Below are 18515 nucleotides of genomic sequence, written 5' to 3'. Positions count from 1 at the left end.
AAAGTTCCTGCAGTACAACGGTAGCCTTTGTCAGGGAGACCGCCCAGGGAGGAACTGAAACCAGGAAACGGCCACAGCCATCAATTTTTCAGTTCCATCCATGCTTGGGCCCTGATGCATTTTTAGAAGCCTTGAGGTGGCCCTCGGGATAGATGCTGCTTCTGTTGCCTTGAATCCATCTAAGCTGAGTTCAGATTTTTTGGGAGCATTGGAGATTTTCTGGCCACAGGAACTCATGAAGACTGACTGCTAAGGTTCTTCGGAAGTGCTGAAGAAAGTCCTCAATGCTCTTCAAATCCAGACCTCATTTAGTGAATACTCATCGTGTGTCCCAATGTGCTCAGCACCCTGGTCGCTGCTGCACCAGAAACAGAAGGAAAAGCCAAACCTAACCCACTTACGAAACTTTTTAAGTGCAGAAAACACTGAGCTAGGGGTGTATGTGTGTGTGTAATGCAAAGTTTAGGGAAGCAATGGTGTGTGACGGGGGATTGGAATTATTAGTGGCACTTTGGGTGGACCCAGATCTGGAGTGAGGATAGTTCAGATTCAACCTCAGACACTTACTAGTTGTGTGAACCTGGGCAAGTCACTAAACCTCAGTCTGCCTCAGTGTCTTCATCTGTGAAATGAGGGTAAGAATAGCATTGACCTCCCAGGGTTATTGTGAGGATGAAATAAGATAATATTTGTGAAGTGCTGTGTAATCCTTAGATATAAATACCAGCTATTATTATTATTGTTATTATTCATAACAACAACAACAACAACAATAATCATAAAGGCAAAGCTTAGATAAAACAGTGGCTCCTGGCTCTCAAAGATTGTTGTTCAATCATTCATTTGTGTCTGACTCTATGTGAGCCGGTGGACTTTTTCCAAAGATACTGGAGAGGTTGGCCCTTTCCTTCTCCAAGTGTGTCCCCATTTTACAGATGAGGATCTGAGGCAAATAGGGGTTTAGTGACTTGCCCAGCATCACACAGTTAGTATCTGAGGCTGGATTTGAACTCAGATCTTTTAAACTCCAGGCCTAGCACTCTACCCACTGTGCCTACCTCGTTGCCCCTAAATGTCAATAGTAGTACTTACATGCACGCTCCCCATCATGTTCAAGCTCAAATGAGCTGGTGAACATAAAGCATGTTGTAACCACAGTCTTACTGATCTTTGTGGCACTCTCTCCACTCCACCCACCCTTCGCATCTAGTAACTGGCCTGGTTCAGAGTAAGCACTCAATGAATGGTTGTTTTGAATGGAATAACCTGATTGAAATCTGCCAGAATAATGGGAGCAGCTTCCCTCTTACTAATCAGATTCCTGGTGGGATCTCTGCAGCAACACAAGGGAGGGAAATTAATTGGAGGCCAGATTCATCATGAAGGTGAGAAATGACCCAGAGCAGGGACTGCCAGAGGCGTGCTTAGCAAGAATGGAAAAAGCCTGTTTATTCCTTTCTGTGGGGGTAGGGGTGGGGATGGGGAAGGACAGAATTCTCCATCTTCCTTTCTTCAGTTCTTTCTCTTGTCTCTTGTCTCTTCCTTTCCTCTTTCCCTTTCCTTTGCCTACTCCATGGCAACTTGTTACAGGATATCAAAACCCTGTGGAGTTCACACAGTTTGGTTAAAGTTTACTGTGTTTAATTTAGTTGTGGCAGAGACACAAAAACTTTGAGCAAGGTCCTGGGGAAAACTGCAAATGAATACTTTTGGAGACAGAGATTCAAGAGGCTTTGGAATCAGGGGACTTAGATTCTATTCAAGGTCTTGACTACCTGTATGACCTTGGGCCAGTCACTGAACCAGTTAGGGTTTTAGTTTCCTCATCTATAAAATGAGGTTAGAAGAGTTGTCCTCTGAGATCCCCTTCAAATGCGAATCTATGATTCTATGATGCTATGGATATATGAAGGGACCTTATATGAGTGATGGTGACCATTTGTTATCCATTTCCATAGAAGAGAAAACTAGATGTTTAAGCTGCCATGGGGATGTGTAGGGAATTTTGTGGCCATGGAACTTAGGCTAGGTATTTGAGATAATGTTTTGCCCCTCTGGGGTACTCAGAAAGGCTTTAAGGAAGGAGATTGTGTAGTCCTAATCCCTGTGAACCTTTCCAGAAAATACAATCAGCTATCTCTGTGGAATCATTTGAAAGGAGAGAGGTTCCCCCATTAGAATGTAAACACTCCTTGAGGGCTGGGACTTTTTGCTTGTTTTCGTGTTTGCAATGCTCAGCATAGTGCCTCCCTCATAAGATAGTATTATAGTTGTTCAGTGACAGCATGGTTGTTCGTTTGTGTTATAGTCTCCTCCAACTCTTCATGACCCCCTGTGGTGCGTTCTTGGCAAAGATACTGGAGTGGTTTACCATTTCCTTCTCCAGCATAGGATAGTAAGTATTTAATAGTAAATGCTTGTCTGACTAACTGACTGAGGTCAAGGAACAGACTTATTAAACTGAGTCCTTTCTGGTCTTGTGGTTTCACATGTCTCATAGAAGGTAAAATCCTTGAGGGAGAAATGAAAAATGGTTTCATCTGATTTCAAGTACCAAAGTAAACTTTACTATAATTTTACACAATAAAGAACAGAAAACAGAAACATTTCTAAGGGATCATAAATCTAGAGCTCAAAGGGACCTTAGACATCATTTGATCCAACTCTCATTTTACATATGAGGAACTGAGGCTGGGGTGGTTAAGTGACTTGCCTTTAATTCCAGAGGTAAGATTTGAACCTAGGTCCTCTGACGCCAGAGTGCTTTTATTAATTATACCGAATTAGGTATCTGTCACTGGAATGTATCCTGTAAAGCTTTCTAAAGAGACTAAAGAGGAAAAAAAAACCACTGATGTGAATTAGATGGGGATAGGATTTAGGGTGGGAATGAACATAGAAACAGAATGCCTTCCATTTCCTTCCACCAGGAGAAAATATAAGTCAATCCACTGTGATGGAAAATCCCACCAAATCAACCTCAACAAAAAGGCAACAAAAAACTCCCACATGAACGGCTCAAAGTGAGAATGAAGGTGACAAATAGAATGAGACCTCAGCAACACCTCTTCATGGTCCATTATCTGCTACCAGGCCAGCCACTGACCTGAGACCAGCACCCTGTTTCCCACTGAAGGAAACACAGAATAGCATATTAGCACTGCACTCGTTGGAGTCAAAACACACAGTGGGGGAGCATTTGAACTGGGACAGAAGATGTGGTAAACAATTTAAAGAAAACTTGCAAGAAGGTGGTGATCTCAGAGAGACCTTTTTCATTCAAAGCGTGACAAGTAAATAAGGATGAAATTTCGCAAGGAAAGAAAATGAAGCAAATAGCATGCATGATCCACAAGAAGAAGAAAATAACACAAAATGTTTAAAGAATCAAGACAGAGGAGTTAAAATGGGTTAGATAAAACAGCCTTGTACTTTTAGAGATTTCATTTTTTAAAATTTATTCTATAAATGGTTTTGAGCAGTAAAAAACAGTTTAGACATTTTGTTTCCCTTCCTTCTTTCCATCCCAGCTATTATAATATTCTTGCCTTTTTTTTCCTCTATCCAATATCACACAGAACTCACTGGGAGCTTAGGCAAGTATTATCTTGGAGAATAAGGAGAGCTGGTGGATAAACTAGTTTGGTTCAAAGACAGGAGACAAAGGCAGGTTATCTGTGGTGTTGCATTTGAATGGGAGGACTCAGTAGGAGTGTTCCATCAGAGTTCTCCTGAGACCACCTCCACTATTCAATCACCTTCACTGTTGACCTTGAAAAGAAGGTTAATGTGATATTGACCACGTTTACAAATTACACAAAGCTGGCAGGTAGGGGAGATAAAGAAGATAAGGTATTACAAATTCAGGGCGGGGAGGGAGTATGTAGATCATTCAGGGCACTGGTTGAACAAAAGTGAGATGAGGTTTAATATAAAGACATGTGAGATAATATATGCACCTGAGAGAAAATAACTGAGCGGAGATTCAGATTATGGGGGTATTACTCAGGAAGCTGTCATGCTGAGTGAGATTTGGGGATGATGCTGGATAACAAATTGAATAGGAGTTCACAGGGCAATGCCAATGCAAAGAAGGTCAATGCTATTTTGGGATGTGTGTACAATAGAAAATGATCTTTGCAAATACAAGAGGGGATGGAGTGTTGCTTTACACCATGTCAGTAGAAACTCACCTTGAACTCTCTAGTGCCCCGACTTTAACAAAGAAAGCAATAAGATGGAAGATACAGAGGAGATAGTCATTTAAATGGCATTCAAAATGATACACGGGTTTGTGAATGTCTCCCTGGGAAAGGCAGAATTGGCTTCTCATGCCAAAACTAGAAACACATTTCTAACAAAAAGTTTTACGTAAGATTAGTATCATTAAAATAGGTTCTTTTATTTCCTCTAATGCCTTTTTGACTCTCAGGAAGGGTGGAATGCTCAGAAATGGGACAGTGTGGTGGTCATAGTAAAGATCAGTAAAAATAGGCTGTCTTGCCGGGTAGTGAGTGAGTGGCCTTCCAGTGAAACTGAATGACTGCTTGTCAAGGATCTTGTAAAGTGTTTTACAGTAAATAGTTGGACTAAAGGACCTCTAATTCAAAGGTTCTTCACCTGAGGTCCAAGAGCCATGGGTAGATTTCAAGCGATCCATGAACTTAGAGGGGATAAAAAATTATATCTTCATTTTCACTAATGTCTAACAGAAATTTTGCATTTCCATCAATTTTTTAAAAAGATTATTCTGAGAGGGGGTCCATAGGCTTCTCCAGACTGCCACACGGCTCCATGATGCAAAAAAAAGGTTAAGAATCTCTGCTCTGATTTGGAGATATTCCCTTCCAATGTTGGCTTCTAAGATAATAATAATAATAATAATAGTAACCACTGTTTATATAGATCTTTGAGGTTTGCAAAGAATTTTACACATATTATTATCTCATTTGATTCTTACAACAACCTTTCTTGGTAGGTATTATTATTATCCTCATTTTACAGTTAAGGAAAGTAAGGCTGAGAAAGGTGAAGTGATTTGTCCAGAGCCCCATTGTTAGTAATGTATCTATCTAGGGCAGGGTTTGAATATAGGTATGACAGATTCTAACACTATTACCACATCTCACTTAGCTGCCTCTTATTCATTTTATCTGAGTAGCAGAAAACTAACATATTTTTAAGGGTGGGAGAGGGTGAAGCCAATTTTTGTGATGCAAGGAGTAATGATGTCACCAGAGTCATCAGGAAAGAGGCCATCCAGTACTGGTTTGGGGAAGAAGAGAAGAATAGTGAGTGGTTTGGAGGCAGGCATATGCTGATCTGACCAAAAGTCAGTCAATAAATATTTATTAAGCACCTATTAAGTGCCAGCCACTATGCTAAGCACTAGGTTTACAAAGAAATGCAAAAGGCAGTCTCTGCACTCCAGGAGCTCACCGTCTAATGGGGGAGAAGACATGCAAACAATTCTGTACAAACAACATGTATAGAGGATAATTTGGAGGTAATGAACAGAGGGAAGGGGATCAGGAAAGGCTTAATGTACAGGGTGGGCTTATAGCTGGGACTTTAAAGAAGCCAGGAGGAGGAGATGAGAAGGGAAAGAATGCCAGGCATGGGAACAGCCAGCAAAAGGGCAGTCAGAGATGGAGTTTCTTCTGGGACAATCAGCAAAAAAGCCAGTGTTGCTGTGTCACAGAGTATGTGGTGATGATTGGGGGGAGGGGCACTATAAGGTATAAGAAGACCTCAAAGGCAAGAAGGGGCCAGGTTATAAAAGGTTTGGGATGCTAAATAGAGGATTTTATATTGGATCCTGGGGGTATATTATTTTTCGAGGACACACATCTAGAATAAGGCAGAGATATTCTGAAGAGTTGTCAGGTCTAATGGCCATCACCCACTTCTGATGATTCATGTAGGGACAAATGATACCACTGGGAGAAACCCAGAATGAATTTGCTAAGGATTATGAAGTCCTGGGAGAGTGACTAAAGACCATAAAGACATATGGTGTTTCCGTCACTGCTGCTGAAGGAAGGGACTTCAGGAAAGAGAGAAGAATTTGGGAAGTGAATGGCTGGCTAAGAAAATTATGTCTGAAAATGTTATTTTGATGTCTGGATGACTGTTTAAAATCTGGAATGTCTTTTGGCTAGGTATGAAGAGCAGTTCACAAGGGCCATTGCTTTGTGACTACTCAAGAGGACTTTACACAGAAAAAAAGAAGAGAAAATAGCCCACATAGATCAGCCAGGCAGCATGTTACGAAGAGCAGCATGAGCCACATAGGAAGAAGAATATCAGTTGAGTGGACTATTAATTCACAGAAGACATTATCTAAGAAGGGAGCAATAAAATCTGGCTTCAGCTATCTCTATATAAAAGCACTGAGCATGGGTGGTAAACAATTGCTTATTGGACATTTTGGACCAGATGTCCTATAGGTATCTCAATTCAACAGGTCTAAAACAGAATTCGCTATCTTCTCCCCCAAACTGTTAGTGCCCTCTCTCCCAAGCAACCTTGTATTAAAGTACTTTGTACTGATTTAAAATAGCTAAGTGGTACAGTAGAGTGATACATTTTGAGGTGAGAAGCCTTGAGTTCAAATCCTACCTCAGACACTTACCTGCATGAGCCAGGGCAAGTCACTTAATCTCATTTAGTCTCAGTTTCCTTAATTGTACAAGGTTGTTGTGAACATTAAATGAAATAATGTGTAAGTGACTTTGCAAGCCTTAATTCACTATATGTTGTTGTTATATATGTATATACACACACACATATATAAATAGTTATATAGAAGAGTAGTCCTGATTCCAAGCCCACCTAGTTGCTCCTAATTCAATTTATAAATGTAAGTTATTATTGTTATGGGCAGCTAGATGGCAGAATGGATAGAGTGTCAGGCCTTGAGTCAGGAAGACCTGAGTTCAAATCTGGCCTCAGACACTTACTAGTTGTGTGATCCTGGGCAAGCCACTTAACCCTGTTGAACTCAGTTTCCTCATCTGTAAAATGAGCAGGAAAATGAAATGGTAAACCACTCTAGTATCTCTGTCAAGAAAACCCCAATGCTGTCACAAAGGGTCAGACATAACTGAAATGGCTAAACAACAAAGATTATTATTATTATTATATATTCATATTTATTTACTTTATATTTACCCTGTATATATACTTTTGTATGTATTTGTTATCTCCCCCAATATAATGTAAGCTCTTTCTGAAGAAGGATTTTTTTTTCCCGTGCTTCATATTTGCATCCTCTGCATATAGCACAGTGTCTGGCCCATAATAGGCACATAATGAATATTGTTAATTTATTGAAAACCTATCCCTATGTCTTTGCCTATTTCTGCCAAAGGCACCATTATCCTTCTAGTCGCTCCAGTTTACAACCTTAGTGTTTGAAATGGTGGTGTGTTCTTTGATTCCACACACACACACACACACACACACACACACACACACACACACACATCCAATCAATGATGAAAACCTCGTCTTTTTTTGCCTTCACAACGTCTCTCAAATATTTGGCTTATCTCCACTTACACAGTTACCACCTTAGCTCAGGTCCTTGGTATTGTTCACTGAGATTATTGCAAAAGACTCCTTATTGGTCTTCTTGTCTCTTATCTCTCCCCGTATCAATCCATCTTCCACCTAGCCAACAAAATGATTTTTCTAAAGCATTAGTGTCTGACCATTTTATTCCCACCCTACCCTCCAATAAATCCCAATGACAACTTATAACTTCTAGGATCAATTATAACTCTTCTGTTTTAATGTTTTTCACAATGCTAGTCACATTCTACATTTTTAAGCCTTCTTACACATTGCATTACTCTCTTCCAAATACTCTATGGTCCAGCCAAATTGGACTTTTTACTATTCTTCACCAATGACACTCTGTCTCCTGTTTCTATGTCTTTGTATGGGCTGTGCCCCATGCTTGGAATGCCTTCCATCTTCAACTTTGTTTGATTTGCCTCAAGGCTCAACTCAGGCTACACCTTCTTCACCTTTTGGTAACTCTATTGCTAATCTTCCCTACAATAACCTCTTCCCATCCCATTAAGAAAAAGAAAAGAAAACCAAAACCTTCATAACAAATATGGTTAATCAAGCAAAAATGAATTCCTTCTTGGCCATAACTGAAAATGTGTGTCCCATTCTGCACCTCCAGTCAATTTCTTCTTCATTAGGAGGTAAGTAAAGTATGCTTTTTTACCGGTCATCTGGAATCATGGTTGGTCATTGCATTAGTCTAAATCTTTAAGTCTTCAAAAGTTTGTTTTCTTTATAATGTTGTTATTGCATAATTTCTTCTTCTGCTTTTTCTACCTTTAGTTTGCATACGTGAAGAAAACAATTTTCAGACATGAAAGGATACAGCAAAATGGTAAACAGAGAGTAGAAGATGACATTAAGTGATTACATGGTAAGACAGCATCTATTTGCCTTCAATGAGTTCACAATACCAGCTTAGACAAACCATATTCCAGGGTATTAAATCTTCCCCACTCCCAAAATGCTGAGTGTGGTCACTAACCCATTGCCAACGGTATCTGAAATATCATACGGAATAGAAGAGGAGATAGGCAAAAGTCATGGTTTTAAAAAAGAAGTGAAGAGGATATTTATTTTTTTGTTGTGTGTTTGTTTGTTTTTGGTGAGGCAATTGGGGTTAAGTGACTTGCCAGGGTCACACAGCTAGTAAGTGTCAAGTAGGTGTCAAATGTCTGAGGCCAGATTTGAACTCAGGTTCTCCTGACTCCAAGGCCTGAGCTCTATCCACTGTGCCACCTGGCTGCCCTAGGATGATTCTTTAAAATATAGTTTGATGAGCTTGACTTTGATTCTTGGCAGACACAATCATCAACACATCATTAAGAAGTTTTGAAATGAAAGTAAGTGGGGAATCCTAAGGGCCAACATGGCCTTATCAAGAATAGATCATGCAACTAACCTCATTTCCTATTTTGACAGTTACTAGATCAAGAGAATTTTGTAGTCACAAATATCAGTATTTCAGCAAAATATTTAGCAAAATCTCTCATGTTATTCCCATGGAAAAGGAGAGATGTGTGCTAAATAATAACACAGCCAGGTAAATTTGGAACTGTTTCAATGACCAGACTCCAAGAATAGTCATATCAATTTCAGTTTTGAAGAATATCTTTTGGAGCACCACAGGGAACTGTCCTTGGTCCTTACTCACTCTACATTTTCTATTATTAACGGGTGAAGGCATGAATGGCATGCTTTTCAAATTTCTCAAGCCAGGTGGAATAGCCAGTACATAGGATGACAGAGTCTACATTTTTTGGGGGGCGAGGCAATGGGGTTAAGTGACTTGCCCAGGGTCACACAGCTAGTAAGTGTTATATATCTGAGGCCACATTTGAACTCAGGTCCTCCTGAATCCAGGGCCTGTGCTCTATCCACTGTGCCACCTAGCTGCCCCCCAGAGTCTACATTTAAAAAAGATCCTGATCACTTAGAACAATGGTTAAAATAGAATAAAACAACATTCATTAGAGATAAATGTAAAATTATATATTTATATTCCCAAACATCAGTTTCAAAAGCATAGGGTAGAGGAATGGTGGCCAGACAACAAATCTTGTGAAAGAGATGCAGAGTTTTCATTAGACTACAAGCTAGAGTCAACAATGTGACTTGGTACCTGAAAAAGCTAGTATAATCTTAGGTGCTAGTAATAGAAGCACAGTAACGGAGGTGACCACTTTACTATATTCTATGTTAGTCAACATTTGGAGTATTGTATACAAGTCCAATGTCTTTCTGGAAAAATAATGAAAAATTGGAAAGGAAGGTGACTAAATTGGGAAAGGACTGGAGACTGTGACATAAGAGGGTCAATCAAAATAACTAGGGGTGTTAAACCTGGAGTAGGAAACACTTCAATGGGATATTATAGCTGACAAGCATTTGAAGCACTCTCATGCAGAAGAGAGATTAAATTTGAGGAGCAGAATTAGGAGTAATATCTGTAAGTTGCAAAGAGGCAGATGGTGGCTTAATATGAAGATTGATAAGGGTAAGCACTGGACCAGTGATTTCATTGGTATAGGGAACTCTCTGGTGAGGAAATTCCCTCTCTCAATGCAAGTCAACACTTTTTCTGTGACCTATGGTCTTAGAAAATTGCCTAGAGTACTGAGTGGTTAGGTAGCTTACCCAGCAATGTCACATAGCCCATATATGTCAGAGGCAGGACTGGGTCCTAGATCTTTCTAGCTGTGAGGCCAGTTCTACTATAACATGCTGCTTCTAATTATTAGAGAACCTTCTTAATTTATTAGAGGTATCCTGAGGGATAACAGATCCCTATTAATAGAAATATTCAAGGAGAGGCTGAATGATAACTTGTCAGGGATGTTGTAGAATGAATAAATGAATAAAAAAGCATTTATTAAGATCTTGCTTTGTGCCAAGCATTATGATAATTGAGAGAAATATGAATATAAACAAGCCAGTCCTCAAAGAGCTTTCATTCTTTTTTTTTTAGGCAACTGGGGTTAAGTGACTTGCCCAGGGTCACACAGCTAGTAAGTGTCAAGTGTTTGGTCTGAGGCTGGATTTGAACTCAGGTCCTCCTGACTTCAGGGCCAGAGCTCTATCCACTGCACCACCTAGCTTCCCCAGCAGCTTTTGTTCTAATAGGGCATGACTATACATAAATGGGACTGATGACCAAGGTAGCCATTTGGATAGAGCAGTCAGAGGGAAATGGTTATGGGAATCACAGAGCAATTGGTTGACACTTCCATTCCAGGAATGGTAAAGTTGATTAGATTACTGTTCTGAGAGCTAGAGTTGAAATATGAGGAGGTAAGGAAGTGTGGCACTGAGATGCAGAGAAAGAGGGATAGAGAGAATTCCTAGTCAAATATAGGTAGGACTAGATGACCTCTGAGGTCCTTTCCAAATGTGATTCAACAAGTTAAAGAGTTTAGTTGGATCCATTGAACGGTGTTATAATAGGCAATTAATTGGTTGAACAATGAATGCTACATCATAGTTATGTCAATCAGTCAATCAATTAACAGGCATTCATTAGAAACATACCATGTTTTGGACATACGAAGACAAAGACAAATAATTTTTTCCTTCAGTGAGCTCTAATGAGGGAAGGGGGAGAAACATACATACGGATGTGTATGTGTGTATATAAAGACTATCTACAAATGAATAGAAGGGCCATAAATGGGAAGGCAGGCACTGTTATCTGGGCAATCAGGAAAGGCTTCAGATGATGGTGCCACTTGAATCTTGAAGGAAACCAGAGATTCCAAGGGGTGGAGGCTAGAAAGAAGTGCTTTTCAGGCATAGGGAACAGTCAGGGCAAAGAGAGAAGATGGTGTCTGTCATATGTGTGGAATGCTGAGTTACCAGTATGACCGAAGCACGGAATGTGCAAGAAGACTGGTGTTTGATCATAATCCACTACCCTTGCTGATGTGTTGATTGTGGCATCCCTACAGGGGGTCTTTTGTATACTAATTTACTTTAATAGTTCAAAAGATTCCAGATTTCATGAACACTAGTGCTCCCCTTCTATGCACACATCTTAAACCCTTCATGCTTTAGTAGTCAATTTTCATGAGTTGGCTATAGTGTCCACCCTCCATCCCCCAATCATTATTTGCTATTCATACATCTGGGGATGAAGTCTTTCTGAACTCAGTTTACCTGTTCCTGGGATGACAGCTACCTAGGTTGCTGCTGTACATATGCACAAAGCTTTCCCAGCTTGGTAGTACCTGCCAGGCTTTGTGCTCCATTGGCATAGCTTTGGAGAACCTAGGGTCACCTCCCTATCTCTCATGAGGCATTTAATTTTCTTTTCTTTTCTTTCTTTTTTTTGGCTAAGCAATGGGGTTAAGTGATTTGCCCAGGGTCACACAGCTAGTAAGTTCAATTTAATTTTCCACAAACATTTTAAGTATCTATCATATGCTAGGACAGACTGGAGATACAAAGAGAAAAATTACACCATCTCTTCCCCCAAAGAGTCACATTCCCCTAGGGCAGAAAGTCTTAACCTGGGGTCCATGAATAATTAAAAACATTTTAATAACTGTATTTCAATATAACTAGTTTCCTTTTTTATACTTCTAAAAACATTAATTTTGAAAAGATGTCCAAGGGCTTCACCAAACTGCTCGACGGGTCTATGATCCAAGAAAGGTTAAGAATTCCTGGGGTTCATCTTTCATCTCTCTAGGGCAAGGGCCTTGATCTTTCTTGTGTTGTGGACCCCACTGGAAGTCTGGTGAAGCCTACAGACCCCTTCTCAAAATAACGTTTTTAAAAGCATGACATTAAACATAAGTTTACAAAAGAAAGCAATTGTATTGAAATACAGTTATCAAAATATTAAAAAGATAAATTTACAAATCCTCTGAAATCTATCCTTGGATCCTAAGAACCCCTGATATCCACAAAAAAGTACATACCAAATAAATACAAAGCATTTTTTGAGGGAAGGAGTAGGGTCTTGAATTGATCTAATGGAACTAGGGGTTTTTTTTTAAAAAATCATTTTTTTTTTGCTTTTAGTTTTCAACATTCACTTCTATAAGATGCTGAGTTCTAAATTTTCTCCCCCTCCCTCCACTCCTCTCTTCCCAAGATAGCATGCAATCTGATATAGGCTATACATGTACAACCATATTAAACATATTTTCACATTAGTCATGTTGTAAGGAAGAATTAGAACTAATAGAAGGAACCACAAGAAAGAGGAAGCAAAGCAAAACAGAAGAAAAAAAAGAGCAAATAGTATGCTTCAATCTGCATTCAAACTCCATAGTTCTTTCTTTGAATGTGGATAGCATTTTCCATCATGAGACCTTTGGAAATGTCTTAGATCCTTGAATTGCTGAGAAGGGATAAGTCTATCAAAGTTAGTTATTATACAACATGGCTGTTACTGTGTACAATGTTCTCCTGGTTCTGCTCACTTCACTCAGCATCAGTCCATGCAAGTCTTTCCAGGTGTTTCTGAAGTCTTTTCTTATAGCACAGTAGTATTTCATTACATTCATATACCACAACTTGTTCAGCCATTCCCCAATTGATGGGCATCCCCTCATTTTCCAATTCTTTGCCACCATAAAAAGAGCTGCTATAAATATTTTTGTACATGTAGGTCTTTTCCCTATTTTTATGATCTCTTTGGGATATAGTCCTAGAAGTGCTATTGCTGGGTCAAAGGGTATGCACATTTTTATAGCCCTTTGGGCATAGTTCCAAATTGCTCTCCAAAATGGTTGGATCATTTCACAACTCCACCAACAATGCATTAGTGTTCCAGTTTTCCCACATCTTCTCCAACATTTATCATTTTCCTTTTCTGACATATTAGCCAATCTGATAGGTATAATGTGGTACCTCAGAATTGTTTTAATTTGCATTTCTCTAATCAATAGTGATCTAGAACCTTTTTTTATGAGTATAGGTAGTTTTAATTTCTTCCTCTGAAAACTGCTTGTTCATATCCTTTGACCATTTATCAAATGGGGAATGATTTGTGTTCTTATAAATTTGACTAAGTTCTCTATATATGTTAGAAATGAGGCCTTTATCAGAGATACTGGTTGTAAAAATTGTTTCCCAGCTTTCTACTTTCCTTCTAATCTTGTTTGCATTGGCTTTGGTAAAATCTTTTAAATTTAATGTAATCAAAATTATCCATTTTGCATTTAATAGTGTTCTCTATCTCTTGTTTGGTCATTCATTTTCCCCTTCTCCATAGATCTGACAGGTAAACTATTCCTTGCTCTCCTAATTTGTGTATAGTCTCATCCTGTATGTCTACCCACATGCCCATTTTGACTTTATCTGGGTTTATGGTGTAAGGTGTGGGTCTATGCCAGGAACTAGGGATTTTTAAAGAGGTAGAAGTGAGAAGGGAGAGCATTTTAGGCATGGGGAACAGCCTGCAAAGGCACAGAGGTGGGAGATGGAATACCGTGTATGGGGAAGAGCAGACTGTGCATGAGGTGGGGCAGTGTGAGAGAAATCTTGGAAAGGTAAGGTGGAGTTTTTAGTTTATCCCCAAGGCAATAATGAACCATTGATATTTCTTGAGCAGGGGAATCATTTGATCAGACATACATTTTAGGAGTATCAGTTTGGCAGCTGTGGGTGAGGTGGAATTGGAGAGTGGAGAGGCTGATGGCAGGAAGATGGTGAAGAAACTATTACAAGCATAGATTTAGAACTATAAGATGAGGGCTGGTCTATTAGGAATGGAAAGTAAAGGAAAAACATGAGAGTAGTTTTAAAAAATCAATAGTATTTGATCGTTCACTGAATACAGAAGGAGATAATGAGAGTCAGTGATGATTCTGAGGTTTCAGGTGGAATGAATGGGAAAATGGTGTTTTAGGAAGGCAGGAGTCTCCCACCCTCTCAGCTGAGGACTTCCCCACTTACTTCATGAAAAACATGAGGTTGTTCCCTGAGAGCTTTCTTGACTTCCCCCATTTTCATCATGCTTCACTAAGACATCTTCCCTTTCTATCTCCTCCTTCACAACTGTCTCTCATGAAGAGGCATGACTAAATAGAATACATCCTAGAATATGAGAATGCAAAAGAGACACAAATGCAAAGTGCTATAAGAAGTCTGAGAAGTCCCACCTGCAACTGAGGATATTACCAAAAGCTTCATGAAGATATAGCATGAAAGGGTAAATAAAACATGATGGAGATATAGAAGGAGGGCATTCCCTGAGAACAAAAGCACAGAGGGGGGAAAATATATGACTTTTTTTCAGGGAATGCCAAGTGACCCAATTTCACTGCAATGTAGGATACATGAAGGATAGCCATAGAATTACAGAATTAGAAAAAAAAAACATCAGCAGTCACATAGGACAACCCATACTTGGAAAAGAATCCACTGTATATCATACCTGAGAAAGGTTCACCTAGCTTTGCTTGAAGACTTGCAGTGACTCAGACAGAACCCATTACCTCCTGAACCTTCCATTCCACTTTTAGACAGCTCTAATTGTTAGGAAGTTTTCTTCCTCGCATAAAGCTTAAATTGACCTCTTGGCAATTTCCCCACATTGTTCCAGTTTTGACATTTGGGACCAAACAGAAAAAGCCTTCCACATGATAGACTTCCAAGTGTCTGAAGATAGCCAGTGCATACCCCACTGGGGCTTCTCTGGGCTAAATGTCTCCAAGTGATCTTAATGTGTTATAGGCTTCATCACTCTATTTGTGTTCCTCTGGATGTTATCCCAATCATCAGTGTCCTTCCAAAAATGTGTTGCCTTGAATTGAACACAATGGACTAGGTTAGAGTATAGAGTAACCAAGGCAGAGTACTAGTCCCCTTCCCTTATTCCTAGAAACTATACTTCAGTTCATTAGCTTTTTTGGCCACCATATTACACAACTGATATATTAAGTTTTCTTCTTGTCCAGGCAAATTCCTTAATTCCCCTCCATCTTGTCCTCTCCAGAAGATTGCCCTCTCCCCATCATCCCTGCTCTGTTTCTAATCTTATTCTTTCCCTTTTTAGTGGTTCCCTATCCAATGACTCCTTTTCTGCTGTCTACAAACATCCATGTCTCCACCATCCTTATAACCATATCACTTGATCCTGCTGTCTGTGCTAGCTGCTGTGCTACATCTTGTTCACATTTCTTGGCTAAACTCTGAGAAAGCTGTCTACAACTGGAACCCCACTTCCTCTTGTCTTCTATTCTAAACTCTCTGCAACCTGACTTTTCACTTTATCATTTAGATGAAACTCCTGATCTCTTAGTTACCAAATTTAATTCCACTCCCTTTTTTCAATCTTCATCCTTCTTGACTTCTATGTAGCTTATGATCCTTCTCATCACCCTTTCTCTTCTCTAGGTTTTCATGACTAGATTCTCCTCCTACCCTGTGCAACCACTCCTTTTTAGGGTCTCTTTGCTGGTCTCTACCCACGTTATAGTCCACTAACCTTGGAAATCACCCAAAGCTTTTTCCTGGGCCATCTTCTCTACTACAGGTTCTTGAGCCTTTTTTTTTTTTGTGGCATGGACCCCTTTGATAATCTGGTGAAGACTGTATACCCCTTCTCAGAATAATATTTTGAAATCATCCTCAATTCTTCCCTCAGACTCACTACACATAGTTAATCTGTTGTCAAGTCTTTTGTTTCTACTTTCACGACATTCTTTATGTAATAATAATAATAATAATAATAATAATAATAATAATAATTTATATAGTGCCTGTTTTATACCAGGCACTGTGCTATGTGCTTTATAAATATTATCTCATTTTGACGTCACAACAACCCTGGGAGGTAGGTGCTATTATTATCCCCATTTTGCAGTTGAGGAAACAGGGGAATGGAGATTGTAACTCACCTAAGATAACATAACTACTAAGTGTCTCAGTCAAATTTGAACTAAAGTCTTCCTAACGCCAGGCACAGTGCTGGATTGACAGTACCACTTAGTATATCATATGCATTCCATTCTCTCTGCTTACACAGCCACCACCCTAATGCAGGTTCTTATCCCCGGCATGACTGTACTACTGCAGTAGCCTTCAGGTTAGTTTCTCTGCCTCAGGTCCCTCCCCACTCTGATTCAACAATCCTCCACTCAACTGCCAAAGTGATTTTCCTAAAGCACAGGTCTGACAATGGCAATTCCTTACTCAACAAACCTCAGTGGCTCTGTTGCGGTCTGAGAGATTGAGACCCCTCAAAGACTGGAGTACAGGACAGGGTCATCTGGAATGAATTCACAGACTCAAGCATTCTTTAGGTCAAGTTGGCAAAAAGTTTATTGTTATGCTTTTCAGTGGGCAAGGTTTCTTAAGGATCCTGCAATCTTAGAGGGGTACAATTAAGTTTATATAGGATAAAATATAATAAAAGATGTGTCAAATATGCTAAGTAGGTGATTCAGGGTGGGATCAGGGGGTGGTTAAGGAGTGGTCAGTTCTTAAAGGAACATACACTTTTTGTATGTACTACACAGCTGTTTTACCCAGAGTTCACTAGGAAAAGCTCACAAGAGGGGGCCACCCAGAGGTATGGTTTTAGGCCTGCTATGTCACTAATTTAACTAGAGATCAGGGGTAACTGAGAGTTGTCCAAACTGCCCCACCAGTCAACGTCTTGTTTGACAAGATAGATGTAGGCAGTATACATATGTCTTAGGTCTAGAATACAGATAATGAGGAGTCTAGGATGTAGATAATGAGGTAGGGCAGTAGTATAGATAGTCTAGTGGGTAAGAATATCTTTAAGACCCAGTGCAAAGCCAGTTCAAACTAATAATTCCTTCGGGTGCTGTTTGTAACTGCACCAGGGAAAGAGAAAAGGGTCTTGCTGGGGCCCACTCATGTGCAATTGCTAGGCAGTGTCCTTGGGCTGGGGAGAAACTGTCAGGAATAGTGTTTCTGAGGCTAGGGAGAAATTGGGGTCCAAGCACAAGCACCCAAACACAAGCACCCAAGCACCCCATCAGCTCCCTATTAAGTCTAGGATCAAATATAAAATAAAATGCATTGTTTGGCCTTTAAAGATGTTCACACCTTTGCCTCTTTCTATTTTTCCTGTCTTCTTCTCTTCCACCACCTGCCTTCTTTCTATTTCCTTGAGCATTGCACGTCATTTCCTGACCTTTTCCCTGGCTGCTTCCATGCCTGGAATGCTCTCCCTCCTCACCTCTTTCTGTTAGTTTCAAGACTCACCTCTAATTCCACCTTCTGCAGGAGGCTTTCCCCAGGCTCCAGCACTGCTAGTACCTTCTTTCTGAGATTACCTTCCATCTACTTTGTATATCTCTTGTATATACAGAATTTTTTTTGCATTTCCCACCCATTACAATGTGAGCCTCTTGAGGTTATTGTGTTCTTGTCTTTCTTTCTAACTCCAAGAGTTTAGCATAGTGCCTGGCATATAATAGGCATTTAATAAAGGATTCCTGAAGTCAGGTAGAAGACCTAGGGGGGAAAGTAATGTGTTCAGTTGTAAATATTTTTAGTCTGAAGTGATAAATGATATAGACCTTAAAATTAAATTTGCATATATATTTTGCTTAAGTAATATTTTTCATTCATTGATGACCATCAGTCAATCTATGTATTTATTAAGTGCTTATTATGCATGGTCCTAAGTATTGGGGCTTAAAAACAGAAAGCAAAAAGAGGCCCTGTCCTCAAATAGCTTGTGTTCTAATGAAAAAGACAATACATACATCAACATATAGGTGGAGGCAAAAAGGTCCTGTGAAGTAAAAGCCAAAAAAATATTGGGTACAGTTCAGCAGAGTGATTTACTATCATTTATATAGAACCAAGGTGGATATTCTAATCTCAAAAGGCAAAGTGATTTGGTATATGGCCAGCTCTAAGTTTAAAAAAAGAATAAGCACCCAGGGCTTTGGAACCCAGTTCAATGGATAACAGCTTCTTTCTTAAGCTTTTCAAATTTTCTTGTT

The sequence above is a fragment of the Phascolarctos cinereus genome, unplaced genomic scaffold, assembly GCF_003287225.1.
Source record: "Phascolarctos cinereus isolate Bilbo 61053 unplaced genomic scaffold, phaCin_HiC Scaffold_5;HRSCAF=322, whole genome shotgun sequence".
In the NCBI taxonomy this organism is placed as follows: Eukaryota; Metazoa; Chordata; class Mammalia; order Diprotodontia; family Phascolarctidae; genus Phascolarctos; species Phascolarctos cinereus.
This window is presented reverse-complemented; position numbering follows the sequence as displayed.